The 21,096-nt window shown below is 31.9% G+C and overlaps 1 long non-coding RNA gene across 1 annotated transcript in view; it reads left to right on the forward strand.

Moving 5' to 3' along the window:
* Positions 1 to 2,140: 2,140 nt before the first annotated feature.
* LOC134856467 (uncharacterized) overlaps positions 2,141 to 21,096 on the forward strand; it is a 33,739-nt gene continuing 14,783 nt past the window's right edge. Inside the window, exon 1 of the long non-coding RNA XR_010164819.1 lies at positions 2,141 to 2,260. This is a non-coding gene — a long non-coding RNA (uncharacterized LOC134856467). The remainder of the gene's footprint in view (positions 2,261 to 21,096) is intronic.

A 21,096-nucleotide genomic window follows, 5' to 3' on the forward strand; every position in this document is an offset into this window, starting at 1 on the left:
AAATTCAAAAGATTTTGCGCTACGGAAGCTAAGCCGACAAAAAATAACAGAATAACAATAGTCAGAAAAAGCACGAAAACTTTAGTTAACAAAAATAAACAGTCCAGTTTAGATTCAATGCACAAACTTTTGCTGTCTCAAGCATTTGTGTTACCTCTACGCCAGATGATCCGGACGGTTCAGTGAATTTGAACTTTAAATTATCAAGCGGTAGCAAAGCTGAAAATACCTGGGCAGCATTTAAGAAGAAACAAAACTAAAAACTACTAAAAAAGTTTTTAAAAACCCTTTCCCCTCCGAGTACACGAAGGCACACAAAAAGTTTTGTTCGGTCCTCAAACGATGCTAAAAGAGGCCACTAAGTTGATATGAAAAAAAAAGAAAACAAATTAAGCCGGAAAAAAACAAATTTAGAAAAATCAAAAAATTAAAAGTCGAGTTGGTAAAATTACAACCAATGTAAATTTCAAATTCGATTCATGCAAATTTTTAAAATGCTAAAACACCAAAACAACTACAAGGAAAACTGTTTTTGCAAAACTAAACAATCTTTGATGTTTGCCGACTAAGCCGACAAAAGATAAGCAAACAAATATTAGGCCTTCAATTTTATTTGAAACAGAAAACGTTGTTTGAAAAAAAAACAAGTCCTTGTCAGATTCGAATCCCAGGCTTATTCATCACCTACAAGCTAAATATGCTTGAGACACTATGTTTCTTGAAATCATTGTGAATCAAGGAACCAACAGGAGTCCAGATGAGTCCTGTGAACAAAATTTTTTATGAGAAAAAAATCTGGTACCAGATTGCAAAGCACTTGCTTGTCGCAAGGGTATTAATCAATACAGGCAAAGGTGGATCTACGATTTTCTCGAGAAGGATTTTCAAAAAAACTTTGTCGACCTTTTGTTTAGCTTCATCGAACTGACATTCCAAGCTCTCCTAAATCATTCCAAGCTCTCCTAAATCACGACCCTAGGATTTTCTCGACGGGGGAGGCGGATTTTCAAAAATTTTGAAACTTTTGTCGACCTTTTTTTTAGGTCGACCAAATTGATTTTTCGAGCTCTCCCAAAGCACTGTTCTTTTCCTACTTTGGCCAAATTTTCTGCGCCGTAGGCAAAACTTTGAAAAAACAGGCCAAAAAAGGCGTTTTTAGGCACTTTTTGGAAAATTTTGACCAAAAAAACGCATTTTTTCGGCGCGTCCTCCCCCCTCAAAACTAGTATATATTGGCGCCCAAGGCGCCTTTAGAAAATTTTTGGGGTCCATCGCCAAAAATGGATGTCTCAAAATAGTACAAAGGGGGAACCTTTGGGTCGGCAGGGGGTCGAATCCCTGAGGGAAAGGGCGTCCGCCCCCCGTCCTCCCCTAAATCCGCCCCTGATACAGAGCTTAGACTTTTTTCTGTTAACTCAAACTGGACAAAATTAGGCGTTTACTGGCGATGCAAGACTTTTGTTGAAAAAATATACGCCCGTATCAGAGGTTTTTCACATATCTGTTTGGAGGAATAACCAAATTGTAAGGATAAATGAAAACTGATTTACTCTGAGACACCTGGGAAAGGATACTGGAACCAGCTCTAAACCAGTATTTATAAACCAATTAGATTATTGATAAAACTATCACTATAAAATATTACTAACTAACCAATCATATTCTATCTCTAACATTTACACTTATTTTTAAGTGCTGAAACTTCTTGTAGTTTCAGCACCAGAACAATTTAAATGAAACTTAGAATACAGTTGTTTCTCCTTCTGGCAACTAACTCGCATAAACCAGTATACACTTGATCTATTGAGACTAGGAGATATAAGACTAAGATTAAGATTGGTATGAGACTAAGAAGTTGCACGAATCTATTCGGCCGAAATTAAGATAGAGTGACGAGCAGATGGTATACGTTATCCGAAGTTACTCTATGAGTACAGACCAAAGGTCATAACTCAATACATCTTAAGTGAATATAATGATGCTCTCTCAAGTGATGGTTATGTCAGATTATTTCCTACGTTTGCCTCACATAGAATGAATGATTTCACCTACAAAAAAGATTTCACCTAAAAATTTTTATTACAACAATTACATTAAAAATGTCACGTACTATATTGTATAATCATTTTGCCCTTGAGGTTCTTTGTGGCGCTCCGGTGCAGCTCATGTGCGAGTACCATATGTGGGGGTTCAGTGGTGGGAGTCAGATGGGTGCTCACAGCCGCCCACTGTGTCTCCGAACTAGAAACGGGCAGAATCCGTAAGTAGCCCCCCCCCCTCACTTCATTCGGCAAAGTAGACAAGCGGAAAAGTGGGTAGTCATTGCCCGGGTTGACCTCCATACACCGAAAATGGTTATCATTCAATTCCATACATCAAGTGTGTGGGAAAATGCTTGTCATATAATTTTCATACAATTTAAACTAATTTCTGCGGCTATTTGATTCTAATAAAACTATCTGGTGTTAAAGATCAGAAGTTTTCGTTTTTTGAAAAAATCCTTGTCATACAATTCCCATATATGGAAATTGTACGACTAGCATTTTTTTGATGGCGACACAAAAAATTGCCTCAAAATTTTTTTTGCTTTTTTTTTCAACCGCAAATCGTTTTTTTGTACGCAAGCAAACATTTTCCAAAAAACTTTTTTGCATGCAAAAATAATTTTTTTGTGTGCATAACGTAGTCCTGGATACACTTATGTTGGGATTTTTTTTTCCTTTTCGCTTTATAATTTTTTCAAAAACGCTGAAAATTCCTATTTTTTTGTATGGCGTGTTTATGTATGCCTTGATCAATGTCTGATAATTTAAGAATTCAAATTTTTTAAATAATCGTCGTTGAAAAAATTCGCCAAATTTTAAAAGTTTTTTTTTTTTGTTATATCATTCGTTATTAATGTTTCTCATATATGGAAAATGTATGATCAGAAGTTTTGGTCAATCCGGGTGGCACTTTTTGTTGAAATTAAAACAAAAAATTCACCAAGCGATTAACTAGGTTTTCTTTGCTTAATGCATTTTTAGAATTTTGACCCATAGAAAAAATAAATTAGGTAACCATAATCATGACAGCTCGTATCGGAGGGATGCCCTGATGCCCTTTAACATCTTACAGAGGAGTGCTTTATTTTGTTTGTAGTTTTTTGATTTTATTCAAATTATCCTCCCACACGCTAATTAAAGTACATAGTAGTATATTTAGCACCAAGTGAAGTCTTAAATAAAACAAATAGTGCATTGAGTTTGCATGATTTTCTAGGGCCGCATTAGAGAGACTAGATTTGGATCTGAGCCGGATTGAAAAATGTTTTCAAATATAATAAAAATTTTGAGCCGGATAAAAAAGCTCTCAGGTGGTTTTAGAAAAACTATCTATAAAGAAGTCGAAGCTTATTTGAACAAAAAAAAAACATCCGACTAGCACAACAATTCCATCACTTTATTCGAAAGTGAAACAAATTTTGTCCAAAGAGAGGCAGCACTTACAATAAACTATGAGATTAAATAACACACTGATAAGCAATGCGCAAAGTTGAAAACTCTTGTTCTAAATCCCACAAAAGGCTCCTGATATGGATAAATAAAAGCATAGCTTGTTTTGTTCGAATTAATTGACAATAAGAATATGTGGGAAAAAAATTTAATTCATTACATATCCAAGTTTTGCTTTAAAATCAGAAAATAGTTAGATTGAGCATTTAAAAAGCAGAGCATCCAAAAAAAAAGTTTACAAAACATGTTTAATAAAACAATAGCCGGTTGTTGTTTTTTGAACTAAATTTCCCGTTTTTTGAGTTCAACGTTTTGAATGGAAAAAAAGGATCTTGTTAACTATTTCCTCCCTTATTGCAATAGGGCTGAAACCTTTAACAAGGTACATAATTCGTATATGCTTAACTGTTAAGTTCTTTCTTTATAGGGGGGGAAATTCATTTCAAAATATCATAAGGGGGAGATAGTTAACAGAAGATCCGAAAAAAGTAGCGCGTACACAGTAACTAATAATCATGAAAAAAATTGAACAAAAAGAGTGATACAATGATTAATAGCAAAAAGTTCGAACAGATGTAAAAGTCTGAAAAGAGCATATGAGCAAATAAGCAAATTCTGAAAAAATTTCCAGGCGAAGATAATTTTTCCGACAAAATTTTTTTCGCTAGATTTTTGAAGATTATATATATCAAATTGGGCAACTATTCCACAAAAAAACAAAGAGACATATAATTGAAAAGGCGACCATGTTACCTATAGGCTTGTACAGTGCACTGTTTGATGCACAATTTCAACAACATCAAGGCATATATATGTTGAACGCATATATATGAGACAAAGAAAACGACAAGAAAGTTAGAACATTCCAGAAAACAAAAGTGAATTGCCTTTAACTCATGAACACAAAAACTTGGTAATATTATTCCCAGCCAAAGGAATCATGTCGAAGCAACATCATGCGAGCCTAAGGAAGAATACAAAAGTCAAGACTTGACTTTTGTTCAAAGCATCCCGTTGCTTTAGACGGAAAACACCCAGCAAATTACCTCCTCATACAACATGTTCACATCTCTAATGAGCTTTCCGCACCCGAGCATACACGCAACACACTTCAAGCTGACTATTGGATTCTCTCAGCTAGATCTTAAATACGTAAATTGTACAATAGTTGTTACGACTGCCGACGCCAGCTCGCCTATGGACTCCAACCTGAAAAGTCTCCTCTCCCATCATTTCGATTTACATCAGATAAGCCATTCCCTTTTCAGCAAAGTGGTCTTGACATTTTTGGACTCTTCGCGTCAAACAATTCAACCACCTATAACAAACGGTATGAACCGATTTTTACCTGCATGACCACTCGCGGAATTCATCTGGAAACGTGCCATGACCTAGCATCCGACGCAACTCTAACAGCCCTCCGCCTCTGTCTTCCGAGAAGAGGCACCCCTTCAGAAATCCGCTCTGACAACGCAACGAACTTCACAGCAGCAAAAAAAATAGAACTGATGACCACCATCGACAGCTCCTCGATGAACTACTTTTTTGGAGAACACCAGATATCTTGGAAATTCAACCCAGGCTGTGCACCAAACTTTGGTCGGGTCTGGGAAAGTAGCGTCAAAAAACTCTCTTTACGCCATCATTGGATCTGAAGCCCTCACAAAAGAAACTTTCAACACCTTGTTGTGCGAGATTGAACAATTTATGAATACACGACCCATCACGTTTGTATCGTCTTCTCCCTGCAAAATCGAAGCCCTGACCCCTAACCATTTCCTTCTCGGAAGAATAATTGCCAGAATGCCTCCAAAAATTAATTCTAAGCCATTAACATTGATGAAGCAAAGGAAATTTGCACAGTAGCTATCAGACCATGTTTGGAACCGCCTATTTAAAGATTTCATCCCAAATCTGCTTCTTCGACGAAAATGGACATCCAAAACTCCGCCTATTTCAAACGGACAACCCGTTTCGATTTTAGAAGATCTAATTCCACGTAGATTAGGCCACTAGGTCTCATAGAATCACCGATCTCATCAGGCGACAATGTAATACGACAATACAACGCTGGAACCCGCCATGGAAGTGTTCAAATCCCAGCATTACTCTCGCTCCTGTTTGTTCAGACTTCTACACTCAACAACCCGCGCCAAAGAACAGCGATCAAACGGAGCATCCTCTCCAACAATTACATCTTGAAAAGTAAGAACGGAAGAGTCTGCCAGCTTTGTATTCCTTAACGAATTTAGACATACAGCAACGACGATACCCCGATGCAAGAAATACGTTTTGTATGACAACGACACCTGATACACAACAACAGCTTGTTTGCCTCATAAAGTTTTTTTACAACGTTCGTTTATGCTCTCATCTTCTCTACCTAAATTTCTGACTAAAACCAGTTTTCTTCAACCTGTAATTACTTGGATAACGACAACGACTAGTCGATTTTCTTCGACAAGGAACTGCGGCAAACAACGACCAGCCAGTCTCCTTAATTCATCAGATCTGAATTCTACTCCGGAACATGATCAACTCCGGAACATGATTCTACTCCGGAACATGAAGATGTACATAGAAAGTAAGAAAAGCAAGTAAGGTTGTAAGAAACGTTGTTTAGGGGAAGTTGCACTTTCCGATTACAAGCTACTTGCTCTCGACATCTTGACAAGATGAGGATCGACCAGCTCTTCCTATCAGCAGACTTCAACTTTTTTTGCGTAGTCGAACTTTTGAACACTGAGTTCAGGACAACAGAGAAACCTCAACTTGACATCCTACGAACCTCATCTTGACAGCCGCCGACTTCAGCTTAGACAGCCAACTCGACAAGCTAGCACACTCACCTCGACATAGCTTAGGACTAAGCTAATGGACACCCCACCCTAACCCCTCCCGATTTTTCATTTTTGTTTTGCAATTGCAAAATAGAGCCGACTGTACAGTGCACTGTTTGATGCACATTTTCAACAACATCAAGGCATATATATGTTGCACGCATATATATGCGACGATGAAAAACGTCAAGAAAGTGAAAACATTCCAGAAAGACATAAGAGAATTGACCTAAGCTCGTGAACACGAAAACTTGGAACTATTATTCTTGATATTTGTTATGAGCTTTTGAAACAAAACAAGGAAACTAATTAAATAGAAAAACTTGAGATAAAACAGACTCCACAATAATTCGAGTTTATAAGGCGAACTGGGAACGAGCATGGAATGTGATAACTGGTCTCGACATCTCGACAAATAATGACCGTTTTGGGCCATCTGCAATGATATTTATTTTTTAAATGAGCTGGATCTTTTAATGAGCACTTAGCAACATCGCAGACCTCTAGATGAGCCTTAACATCTACAATGAAAACCAGAGACGCTATATCAAACAAATGAAAGCAAAGAGAGACTTTAAAAGATTAGCTGAAATCAAAACTTTTTATAGTGCTTTAACAAATTCACGACAAAGAAGATGTATTAATTGATCTAAGACAAGAGAAAAAGTCAAAAACAGACGATTGCTGACAAGTATCACAAAATATTCCAAGCAACAGCTATTTCTAACTATGGTGTTCGTAATTTCTTGACAATTAAATAGCTTGAAGTCTTCAAACCTCAATATATTATAACTGAAGTTTCAAATTCATCCAAAATTATGACTGAAAACTCTTCAATATGATTTTAAGTCATTTTTTTTATGATACCTGATTTTGCGTTAAAACGAAAATCGGAAACGGAAATACTACCTTCTACATGTTCGGAACGATAGGGCCTGGAAGAAAAACAAAAATATATACAATTTATTTGAATTGAATTGGTTTTTCGCAGACAAAAATGTTAAAGCAATTTGACAACCGTCCTAAATAAGCTAAAAAAATTGTTTTTGGCCTGTTCATTCAACGTCTACAAAAAAATGCTTTTCTTTTCAACTTGATTTCTGTGTGTTTTTTCGAATTTATGACTTAGTTAATTTTACAAACCATGTACTTAACACTTTTAACAGACCTCTTCTTAAATTTAACACCTACATTTAAGTCCCCATGCTATAGATTTCCCAATGTATTAAGATAGGGAATAGGTTTCCCAATGTATTAAGATACCAGGTTTCAGATGGTAAGTTTCAGATGGTAAGTTTCAGATGGTAAGTTTTTTCGGCGCCCGAATTTCCCATGTATAGTGTATAGATTTCCCTATGTAATAGAAATTCTTTGTAGGGAATTAAGAATGGGTGGGGGTGAAGACCTCCATATATTAACATAGGCTATAGACTATTCGGTCTTCATTCTATGTATTAACATAGGCTGTAGATTTCCCGATGTATTAAGATAGGTAATAGGTTTTCCAATGTATTAAGATACCAGGTTTCAGATGGTAAGTTTCAGATGGTAAGTTTTTTTCGGCGCCCGAATTTCCCATGTATAGTGTATAGATTTCCCTATGTAATAGAAATTCTTTGTAGGGAATTAAGAACTCATTAGGATAGGATTCCTTATGTTTTACAATGGTAAGGTTTCAGATGGTTAGATGATATGTTTAAAAAAAAATTTGGCGCCCGAGTTTTTTGGAGCTCGAGTTTGCCAATACTTAAGTTTTTTAGCTAACTTCTACGTTTTGTGATATAGTGTATAGATATCTCTATGTATAAGGTTTAGAAATGCATTGTATTAACATAGGAAATAGGTTCACAATGTATTAAGATAGTGAATGGAAAGGTTTCAGTGTGATGGTAAGAAAATGGTTAGAAAAACGGTATTTTTTTGGGATTTTGTGTAGAAATTTCTAGATTTTCGCAAAAATCTCAGCCCGCGTTATGTAATTGGTGAGTATTACGTGTAATGAAAGTATAATGTTTTTTTTTGGTTCAAGGTGAGTCAATGGTAAGATGTGCAAAAACTTGGAATTTTTATCAAAAAAATTGAAAGTTTTTCAAAAAAGCTCAAAACACGATAAGAATTGATAAAATTCGCTTAACAATTAATTTATTAGATGGTCTTACTTTTTCAAGGAGTACTTAATACAGCTGAAACTATGCTGACACTTCAAAAAAACTCATTTCAACTTTTTGGAAAAGAATGCAAAAAATTCAAAATTTGCAAAAATGCAAAAAATTTGCAGAAATCTCAAAATGTTGGCTAATTTTTGGTGCATCTGATCTGATTGAAAAAAATATAAATATAAGTAGAGTTCAAAACTAACCTTAAATTGTATTTTAATTGGCATCATGTTGAGACAGTGATACAAAACTTTAAATAAAAATATGGATTTTTCTACAATTTTCTCTCAAAATAAAGAAATAAGATAAAGTTTACCCTAATTTAGGCTCAAAAAATGGTTTATATAACGGTTCAAACATATAAAGATCATATAAGCTGAATCATTTTTGATACTTCCGACTTCTCGGGAAAATAAGGTAATTAATTGTAATTTTCGAGAAAGTAAAAGTTAATCAAATCTATCCAAGTTTTCCATTTTTAACCTTTCATTTGTGTAATTGACTGGTTTTTTTGTTCAATTCAAGGCGAATTCACCTAAGAACCTCAAATCAAATAAGCAATAAGAGCAATATTCATTGAAATTTCGAGATCAAACTCCATGATCCAGCTCTTCAGTTTTTTCTTAAATAATAACCCAAACTTGTACAAAAATTACAATTTCTGAGACGTTTTTAACATTTTTATGATTAATAAATTTCAGATCATTGATAAAAGCTGAACGTTTTACTGATAAAATTGACTAAAAATGGGGTATTTTATTCTTAAAAGTATATTAGGTTGTATGATATTCAACAAAAATCTTCTTCAAAACTGACGATTTTATCTCTGTTGCTTCTAGAACATAATTTTCATTGTTTTTCTGTAGAATTTTTTTCTGTCTTAATCTTATTCTGGCTCTCTGTTTATTGCATGTTTGCGCTCTCGAACTAAATTTGCAAGAATTTTTGGTTAGAACTGGAGAATTTAGGAGGAAATTTGTATCAATTGAACGAACAATTTGCTGGCAGAGATGAAATTAGAACTGATATCGTCTGATTATTACGATGTTATTTGTACAGATTCTCCTTTAGGTTCCCCTGTTTAATTATATTATATTATAGTAACTATCCAAGTAAAAATACAGTTTTTGAGATCATTAATTATCATTTTCTTGCAAAATAGTTTGTAAATCGCTTTTTGTTCTTGGTTTGTGTTGGAAGTTTTCTCAAAAATGTCGAAGCGAGAAAAAATCGGTGTTATTTTAAGCTTTGGAAACCACATGTATAAATCGAGAATTTAAAAGTGTATTTTTACGTTAATTTCTTTGAATAATTTAAGAGCAGCTCTGAATTTATTTTCGTTTATTTTCTGAATTTATTTAAGAGCAGCCTAATTTATTTTTGAATAAATTAAGCTTGTTTATAATCTGCAAAACCTTTGGAAGTAGAAATACGCAAGGGAACGTAGTTCCATTTTTCTGCAACATTTATAACATCTAAGAGATGTGTTCTCAAAAACAGTGATTAAGGAAAATAAATCGAAGTGGAAAATGTAACAATTGAATAATTTTGCTAAATTTATTAAGCAAAAAAAAATCTCTTTAATTCAACGTAATCTTCTAATTGAAAAAAAAAATTGAAGCAAACAGAACTAAATTTTTACTGTGTGTTTACTTGAAATTTTTCTTGTTAAAATTTGTAGAAGTAAGAGACTATACATCTGGTTCTGCTAAAGGGTTAGTTTGATTAGAATTTTTCAGTGTGCTCCATTTTAACTTCTCTAAAAATCTTTCTACATCAAAAATTTTTATCCAAAAGAATGAAATGTAGACCTTGAAAGCAAATTTTTGATTTATGCTTCATGTATCATCTTCCAAAAGATGTTGGAGTTGGGTTTTCTTCACAACAAATTATTTTCAAAAAATCTGAATTTTCATATAAGTTAACCTAGTATATCAAATAATAAAAATTTTTCCAATCATTACACTTTTATGTTGGATTTTTTTTCAAGATGTAACATATAAGCTAAATTTAAATAAGAAAATCCCTAAGCTCCTAATGAATTAGATTGAGTTTCTATCTCAATTTGATATTTTGTCAGTTTCTGCTTCATCTACTATCTTGAAACTTAATCCAGTTTGAACAAATTTTTATTTGAAAATTGAGTTTTAGAGGAAAAAATGTATCATTTCAACGAACTTTCATTAATCTGAAGCAGAAAAATACCATAAATCTTTACAAAAAAAAACTTGAAATCCTTTTCTTGACCTGATAACTGTATGTTGCTGTTTCAACTCTGAATTTCTATATTGAAGTAAATTTTTGGTTGAGAATGATGTATATTATTATCTTGAAATTTTCAAATGTTGGCAAAACATACATTTTTTCATCTTTTCCAGGTCAATTATCATTTTCTTTTCTGGGTTGTAGAAAAAAAGCAAGAGAAAATCATAATTTTTAGTAAATCAACCCCCAATATCTGCTACGCACTACTCTATGATTACTTTTACAAGCACTAAGAAAGGAAATTTTTAAAGTGGTCACAGGGTATAGCCTTTCAATTAATCGAAGTTTTATCCAAATTTTTTAAATAATTTTTCAACAAATACTTAAGCAATCATTTACGTATGTGATTCATTTTTACCACAGATTTATCGCAACCAAATCTCCGCAAGCTTGCAACCAATGGAGATTTTACTGTAGACTAAAGATTTTCGGATCGATTTCCATTGAAAATTTCACGACAATTTGAACTCGGTTGTTGCTGGTTTTATCGTCAACCAGAACTTTTGAATAAAAAGCATGACAGAACAAGAATAGTGATGAAAAAATTGTATAATTTTCACTAGAGTTTTTTAAAATTTAGTGTATAGACTTTTCAGATTCAGTAAAAAATTATTATTCAAATTATTTTCTCCTATGTTTTTATAAAAAATATTTTAATTTTACCTTCTCTTGGAGTGTATTTGGAGGCTTCTGAGCACATAATTTAACATTATCTTGACAATGCTTCTTGTTGATTTGATTAGTAAGTTCCTCGCTGTTATATGTATAAAAGTTACAATTGGAACACTTTAAAACGTCTCAGTGCTTTCGATGTCTTGACGAATCTTCAATTGTGTATTCTCTTCCACATTCAAGACATGCAACTTTATCGTTTCTGTTCAGTGAGGGCATCTCAATAACTAGAAAAAGAAAAGAAATGGGAGCTTTAAAATGTCCGAAATTTTTGGAAAAGAGAAGTTGAATAGCATCAAAAAATAAATAAAATTGAATAAAAACGGCAAATTTCTCAACCAATTGTTTTTAACATGAAAGAAAATCAGATTGAATTTGCTATTTAGCCTAGCTGAAATTAAAATAATCTGTTTGTTGGAAATCAACCAATCAGAATCCAGCATTTTCTAAAAGCGAACTTTTTCTATCATTTTTTCAAAGCTTTAATCATTATTCGAAAAAAGTCTATCAAAAAACATTTGAATTTCCTCGATTTACTCTACAAGAATGAAAAATTTCAATTGTTTTTCTTATTGGTGAAATAGATGTTGACTCTTTTTTTTTCACAATTTTTTGAACGTTTATATTGTCCAAAATCGAGTTCTCCTTCTAAGTAAAGGTCTGTTTAGGGAAACTTACTCATTCAAAGAGTTTACTTTTGATCCATGTACCGCGTATCAAAGCTTCAAACTTACGGCTGAATTAAACCTCACGAGGAAAGAAATTTTTTTTCTTCTCGAGAATTTGAAGTTGATAAAAAAATTGTACAATATTATATCAGAGACTCTTTTTATCCCCTACCCAATACCCAAAGTCGTAAAAATTTCCCAGCAAAGTTCTTTATTCCTTCATTAATTTAATGATTTTCAAATTTCCAAATCCTGCTTGATTCGGTTTGGAATCAGATTTCCAGAAATTTGCTTTGAAAAACTCAACAACCTTGAGTTATCCTCTCATATCTACATCAAAATCAAAGAACTTGACTATCTACTCAAAAATCAGCAATTTCTCATTGATTACATACAAAAAATGCAACTTGATGAAGAAAATTGCAGAGATGTTACTTTTAATAACTTTTTTTTCTTTTATTACTTATATCAGCAATATTTCTTATTTTTACTGCAAACTACTTTTGGTCATTTGTTTTTGTGATTGCTTTTCTGTATATTTTTACTTATTTGGAAGATTTAAGTCCTTAAAAAGCTCCTCTGATTGGAACCGAAAATGTGTAAAAAGTAATTAAAATGGAGTACTATTTCCAATTGGACACGATTTTATTCAAGAATTCCATAAAAAGAAGCTGAAATCTGGTTGGACACGACTAGAATCCAAATAAGGAACATCAATTCTGATTGTTCAAACCCACACATTCGAGTTGAAGGTACCCCTAACTCCTAAATACAAATCATTTTGTTTTCAAATTAGCTACCGTCCACTTCCTCCTCTCGCAGCTCGAAACACCTTAATTTGAATTTATTTTTCGTCAGCTACCCTCGCTCTCAGCTTTTTCTTGTTTTTACTCTTTAAATCAATTAATTACTCAAATTTCAGTGCAAAACAGCAACCTTATGTACTCTGTAGAATTTTCGCCTGATCTAGTACAAATTCAAGTGCGAGAAACAGTCTCTGGTGTTTTTCTGGCACAAATGGACATCCCAATCTAATGACTGAGCACGAGGGAATGAACTATCCTGACACTCCTGACTCAAGATTTGTGGCTCAAACAGTCGACGACTTCCTCTTACTTTGGGAGGAAGCAGGATCAGCCGAAAACCTCATCACAATAGATGAAAATCAGGGTTTCTCAGAAACAAGGATGCCTCGAACTCCACAATAACCCCTACAACCTCGTCCAGCTCTGCGTTTTATAGAGAACCTCCAGAACTCTCGACAGCTCTTTGATAAAATAATTTTGTAAATAATTGTTGTTTGCTATCAACTTCGTTTTTTTGTAATTACCTAATTTCTGCAATTTTAATTTAATTCTGAGAAAAGACGAGAAATTCAGCTTAAATCAATAAAAAACAATTAGAACTTAATTTAGGGCTCCGAACTCGTAGACATGTTAAAAAACTGCACACATTTTTGGAAAACTAGAAAAAAAATTGTACACAAATAAAAAATTATCTAATGGTTCTTGCATCATGTCAAAAAAGTGAAACAACTTTCGCATCTTGTCAAAAAAATTGAAACACTTTTGGTAATTTGTCGAAAAAAAAGAAACAATTTTCACATTTTGTTCAAGAAAGCGAAACACTTTTCGCATTGGTAGAAAAAAGTGAAACCTTTTTCACATACGCTTGAAAAAATTGAAACACTTTTCACATCTTGCTGAAAAAAATAAAACTCTTTTGGTACTGTGCTGAAAAAATTTAAACAAACTTTGCAATTTGTCGGAAAAAATGAAAAACTTTTCGGGTTTTGTAGAAAAAAAGAACCACTTTTAGCATCTTACCAAAATAAATCATTACAATTTTTTTTGCACAGTTAATTACTAGTCTTTATGAAAATTTTGTTAAAAACTTAATTCTTCAGAAAACTAATTTTTGCATGTCTGTGGATCAGAAACAATAGAAAACCTATGTATTAACATAGGGAATAGCAACGAAAGTCATCAATATAGAAGTTTTCCAAGCAATTAGTCAACTTTTTTCTTACATTGAATATTTGCGTTTTTCGCCTTATCTTAATAAAGTTACAGTTTGTTTAAATTTTTTAAAAACCAAGAAAAAACATGCACTTTACTTTTTCAAAATTCTTAGATTTCCTAGCATCTTGCAAAACCTCTTGAGAGAATTTTTGATACACGTAATGAAAACTATCTTTATTTATATGTTAAGAACTGATCAAGCTGGAAAAAAATTAAATTTGACAGGATTCTTGTAACAAATATTCAATTATCATTAAAAAAAATATTTGAAAAAAACCAATCCGAGGGTCTGACAAGATTTTCTACTGAGCTAAGAAGGCGTCTTTCGAATGATTTAGGTAATAAAAAAGTAATTCCACCTGAGAAAATGACGTCATTACACTTTAACTTTTTTAGAACAGTAAAAGTTCTAGAATATTTCGACCAGAGAGATTGACGTCCTTATTCATAAACTTCTAAAATCTTCTAATTTTTAGAATCTAAAGAAAATATTCGCGAACTTTATAAGAAGTCTTACACATTAACCTCTAGTTTTTTCTTAATTTTCTATGATCTAGAGTTTTCCAATAAAAGTTTCACCAGTCAGAATTCCAAAACGAACTCTAAGATGATGAGATTGATGAAAAAATTTGTGGATTTTACTTAATTTGTTGGTTTTTTAAATCTAAATAAAAATACCGAGGTTGTAATTAATAGAAACAATTTTCAAGGAAATTTTTTCTGTTTAAAAAACCTTTTAAAATTATTTTCAGGACAATAAAAAAACTCTTTAAACTCTTTTACAAAACACTTTAAACAATTAAAGTCAACCAAGTGTTGCTCATTTTTTGAATGAGTTCAGATATTTTTATGAGAATTTCAACAAAATCTACAGCTGATAAATTTAAATTTCATTTCATTTGAGATCTACTACAGTTCAGTTCATTCTATCAACATGAGTAGATTTTTTAAAAAAACGGAAATCTATCTCAAACTTTGAAACCAATCATAAGAGAACGGGCGAGTTACTGCATCCAGTTTATAATTGGTACCGATACAGTCAAGATTTTCAAATTTAATACAATCTCCCAGGATAGTGAGCAAATTATCATAGATCTTTCAGAATGGAGACAATTCGAGAGTAAAATAATTAGATCATTTAGAAAAGAATTGGCAATGCCTAAGTCACCTTCGAGAAAAAAGTACGGGTTTTCATATGATTTAAATGGAAAAAAAATTTGATGAAGTTGTGGATCTGGATACGGAAATAGTTTTCATTTGCTTGCAATTGAACAATTACTACAAATGACTTTTTTTGAAAAAATGGTTGAATTTGACATCTTCTACAGAGATTCGACGAAGTGCTTCAGACCCTTAATAGATTACTGACATGATTGGCGAAAAATTGAAACAATTCGTGATACAAGGTACAAGAAAGAAAAATTGAAGGTTCAACAGGATAACTTAGCTCTGTTTGGAAGAAAACATGGTGTGGCACATGAAGAAGAAGAAAGTGACAACAAACTCGAAAATTAACTCAATTTTTGTCTTTTTACACATTTTTTCAAGTTTCGCATTTTTTTTTAAATTAGTTTTTCTTTTTATCTGATTTAGGTGTTTCTGCACCAAAGCTTAGTTTTTAAAGACTTATCAGTGCATACTACTAAGAAAACATTGTGAGACAGTTGAAAATTTTATCACAAAGTTTACATAATAACTATTCACAGAATGATGACAATCAATAAAACAACCAATAAACTTCAACAAATCAGACTCATATTTTGAATTTTGAGCTTTTCGAATTCTGTCCAGAAAAGCTGAACCATGAGTTTGTGTGGAAGCAAGTTTTTGATTAGAACTTAGAAAATGTCTCTGGTAATTTTTCCGAGTTAGATGTTTCTTGCAATACTAGGTTTCTTTTCGGCTCATTTCTGTCGTACGTTATGTTGAACTGCTCAATTAAGCTGATTGAACAATTCTATGCTTGATGTAACAATACTTGAATGGAATCTGTGTTCGAGCAAAATGTAGAGACAGTCAATTTCCTGATATATATAAATATATTTATCTAATCTCTAAAAAAAATTTGGTTAAAAGAAGTTCCTATTAAAACCAAATGGAACTTACAATTCTCCAAAGAACATAAAGAATACAATAATGTTGAGTTTCTATGTATTTTTCGTAAAACTCGTTGGAAACAAAAACAAATTGTGATTTTTTACTGTAATCTGAATAAAAGCTGGGATGCGCTTGACACATAGCAGCTGCCATCGGGAAGAATGATTTTTTCAGAAAATTGTGGATTTATAAAGGAGAAGTAACGCCTACACACTTTCCATATTGGGAAAAATTATGTAAAACCTTCTATATTTGGTACTACTTCCATATATCGAAATCGCGATAACTCACATTGTTTACTTCCATTTTCATTTAATCTCAAAATCATTTCTCTCATTTCTCCTCATCTGATCAGTTTACTCTTCAAAAATGTACTCAAGATAAGACACTAGTCCCAATTAAATTAAATTCTCAAAAGTTCAATCAAGAATTGGGAGATTTGTTTGGTTCCAAAAATCGTACAAAAGGAAAATTTATTTTGAACCCTGCATTCAACTATTAAAAACTAATGATTTGGGACCATTTGAAAAAACCCAACAAGTCTATGTTGGTGAAAAAGAAGGAGAAGCAATTTCGGCAATTAGAAATACTGTTATTCATGATGCTGAAAACCTTGAAGTCGTTCCTATATTGGAACTCACTTCTGACAAGGAGTCAACTATGGATCAGGGGCTTGACAACTGCAACAAAGTATGACATAGCATTTTCTAATAGACGATAAGTTTGTGTCACGAGCAAGAAGTACAATGTTAAAAAACCTCCCTACATTAAGATTCGACTCTTCACTGCAAAAGAGAATGAAGCAATGAAAGAAGTTACCTATGTCAACTATACTTTGAATGAATTCAAAGAACTGTCCCAAATTTTGGGAGACTTTATGTTTGTTGATAATTTTGCAATTTCAGAAATGCTTTGTGTTGTTTTGCATGTTTGGTAATTGAAATATTATTGGTTCAAAACTTTTTTTTCACTGAAGTGTATATTTAGAGCTATAATGTCTGACGAAAAGTCAGACAAAACATACAATTTAATCAAAATTGACATAGAACATTGACCTATTATCAGTTAATTCTTCAGTTATTGCGTAAGAAATTACAAAAAAAACTTATTCAATTACTTTTTTTTCTATTTTCAGGTAAACTTTGTCTTATTTGAACAAAATTACAAACAAGAAGGTAGTTGAAAACCTTTTTAATATTCTTATTTCATGTTCTTTTTAGTTGGTTGTTTTCTTTTTTTTACCATTTCGATTGGCTACATCAATTTCTAAATGATGGAAATGTTTTTATGGTGATCTAAAAATAAACTATTTGATAAACTCAAATGATAAAACAATTTGAGTTTTCTAAGTTTCTTTTTTTATTTCAGAAAGAAAAACATTTCTATCAAAAGCGTTCTGCCAAATTTATCAACAATGTTTTTATTTAGAAGAATTAACTCAGATTGAGTGGTCTATCAGTAAGAAACAAAACAACGGAAGAGCCTATGAAATAAAAATTGGAGATAGAGAACATTATTTCGATTACCGTTTTGAAATTGAAACAAACACAAAATCTAGATTTATCAGAATATCTTTTAATCGATAATACAATTTTAAAAGAGTTCCAGTTGTTTATATTACAATATACCAAAAAGACACCAATAAAAGTGTATATCTTGATAATTGTTTTTTCATTGAGTATAAATCGAAAAAATCAAAAAAATGTTGATCGAAATTTCATAATTTGAATTGATTATTGAAACAATAATATAAACCAGACAAGAAAACCGATTTTTTTCATTTCGGTGTCAAAATTATATGTCATTTATGTCAGAAAAATTCAGTAAATTAACTGATTGGGAAATTTCATAAACATACTTTTGTTCTGATCTATAAAAATTTTAAAATCTGTGATTACTTCATTCTGATTGGTTAATACCACAAGTATTACTGTAAAAGAATGCTCGATTCTGATTGTTTGATATCAAAAAAGAGATACAAACTGCCTTTTAAATAAAGCTGGATTCTGATAGGTTGATATTAAAAAAGATAAAAATTTCCTTGTAAGTAATGCTTGATTCTGATTGGTTGATATCAGAAAAGATAAACATTTCCTGGTAAGTATTGATCGATTCTGATTGGTTGATAGCAAAACTTTTGAAAACTCTATGGTTAGATTGGATGAATTTTATTTCAGCTAGGCTAAATAGCATATCCATTCTGATTTTCTTGCACGTTAAAAACAATTGGTTAGGAAATTTGCTGTTTTTATTTACTTTCATTGATTATTTGAGGCTATTCTTTTCTTTTCTAAAAATTTGGGACATTCTAAATCTCCCATTTATTCTTTCTCTACTTATTGAGATTCCGTCACTGAATACAAACGAAAGATATGCATGTCTTTTATGTGGCAGAGAATACACACGTAAAGATGCGTCAAGACATCGTAGAACCTGCCGTGTTTTAAAGTGTCGAAATGTAACTCTTATACACATAGCAGCGAGGAACTCACTAATCATTTAAAGAAGAAGCATTGTCAATATAATGTTAAACTATGTGCTCAGTACTCTCCAAACACACTCCGAGAGAAGGTAAAATTAATATTTTTTGGTTAAAAAGATACAAACCACTATGAATATTAATTGTTACTGAATCTGAAATTCAATGAAGATGATTTTGAAAAACTTCAAGTAAAAACCATACAGTTTTTCATCACTGTTTTTGTTCTGTCATTTCTTTTTTATTCAAAGGTTCTGATTGACAATAAATTCAGCAACAACCGAGTTCAAACTTTCGTTAAACTTTCAGGGGATATCGATCCGAAAATCTTTAATCTACAGTAAAAACTCAATTGGTGGCAAGCTTGAGGAGATTATGTTGCAATAATTTTGTAGAAGTACATAACATACGCTAATAAGTATTTAAGAATTAGTTAAGAAGTTGTAAAAGCTGGATATTTATGAAACATCGATTAATTGAAAGATTTTGCCGAGTGACCGATTTAAAGTTTTCCTTGCTTAGTGCTTGTAAAAGTAATCATAGAGTAGTGCGTAGCACATATTGGGGATTGATTTACTAAGAATCATGGTTTTCTACTGTTTTCTGACAATTTCAGAAAAAAAAATTGAGAATTGACCTAGAAAAAATGAAAAAATATATATTTTTTATATTTTGTGAAAACTTCAACTTAATAATATACATAATCCTCAACCAAAAACTTGCTTCAAAATATTCAGAGTTGAAACAGCAACAAACAGTTATTAGGTTGAAAAAATCACTTGAAGATTTTTAGCAAAAGATTTATGGTAAAATTCTGCATCGGATCATTGAGCAAGAGTTGAAATGATACATTTTTCCATCTAAAATTCAATTTTATGAAAATTTTGTTTAAATAGGATTAAGTTGGAAGATAGTAGATGAAGCAGAAACTGAGAAAGTTCTAAAATGAGATAGAAACTCAATTAACTTCTTTGGGAGTTTTGAGATAATTATACTAAAATTTAGCTTATAAATTTTATATTGAGAAAAATCCCCAACATAGAAACTCTCGAAGGTTTATATTTATGTTTAACTTACTAAAATAATTAATTTCATTTGATTTATTAGGTAATTTTATACGAAAATTTAGGTGTTTTGAGGATAATTCATGTGGAGAAAACTCGACAACGACATCTTTTGGAAGATGCTACAGGAATGAGAAATCAAAAAATTTGCTTTCAAGATCTGCTTTTCAATATTTTGGATAAAAAACAAAAAAGAAGTATGTGGAAAGATTTTAGAGAAAATAATATGGAGCTTGCTGAATCCATCTAAACAAACGGATTTTTTAGCAGAGCCAGATGTAAGATCTCTGAATTATATGAAATTTAACATGAAAAGATTCTAAAAGACACACAGTAAAAAATTTGTTCTGGTTGGCTTCAATTTTTTTTAAATAAGAAAAATTAGGTAGAATTATAGTTTTTTGAGCGTTAAATTTCGATTATTAAAACTTTCAATTGTTGCAGTTTGTCCCTTAATTTTTCTTTGAAATCGATTTTTTTTTGTAACGCGCTCTTTTAGGAGTTTTTTTATGTTGCAGACGTTAGGAATTAGGTTCCCTTGCGTATTTCCGGACGTTTTCAAATTACAACCAATAAAGCTGCCCTTAATTTATTCTAAGAAATCAACGTAAAAATACAATTTTATTTTCTTTATATTTACATTTGCTTTCCAAAGCTTAAAACAGCACCGATTCTTTTTCTTTTCGACATTTTTGAGAAAACTTCCGACACAAATCAAGCACAAAAAGCAATTTACAAACTATTTTGCAAAAACAGTGATAGTTAATGATCTCAAAAACTGTATTTTTGCTTGAAGAGCTTTTTGTTATTTTTAAACAGGGGAACCTAAAGGAGAATATGTACAAACTACATCGTAATCATCAGACGAAATCAGTTCTAATTTCATCTCTGCCAGCAAATTGTTCGTTCAATTGATACGATTTTCCTCCTAAATTATCCAATTCTAACCCAAATTTCTTGCAAAGTGAGTTCGAGAGCGTAAACATGCAATAAGTAGAAAGCAGGAATAAGCTTAAGACATAGAAAATTTCTACGGAAAAACCATGAAAATTATGTTGCAACAGAGAGATAATCATCAGTTTTGAAGAAGAATTTGTTGAACTTCATCTAAAATCTAATACACTTTTTTTGAAAAAAATTACCTCAATTTAGTCAATTTTAGCAGTAAATTTTGCATTTTTCATCATTGATCTGAATTTTTTTATTTACAATATGAAAAATTTCTCAGAAGTTTTAATTTTTGTTTAAGTTTGGGTTACTCATTGAGAAAAACTGAGAAGGAGATGAATCACGGAGTTTCATCTAGAAATTTTAGTGAATACTGCGCTTATTGTTCATTT

The sequence above is a fragment of the Symsagittifera roscoffensis genome, unplaced genomic scaffold (genome assembly GCF_963678635.1).
Source record: "Symsagittifera roscoffensis unplaced genomic scaffold, txSymRosc1.1 SCAFFOLD_419, whole genome shotgun sequence".
Classification (NCBI taxonomy): Eukaryota; Metazoa; Xenacoelomorpha; order Acoela; family Convolutidae; genus Symsagittifera; species Symsagittifera roscoffensis.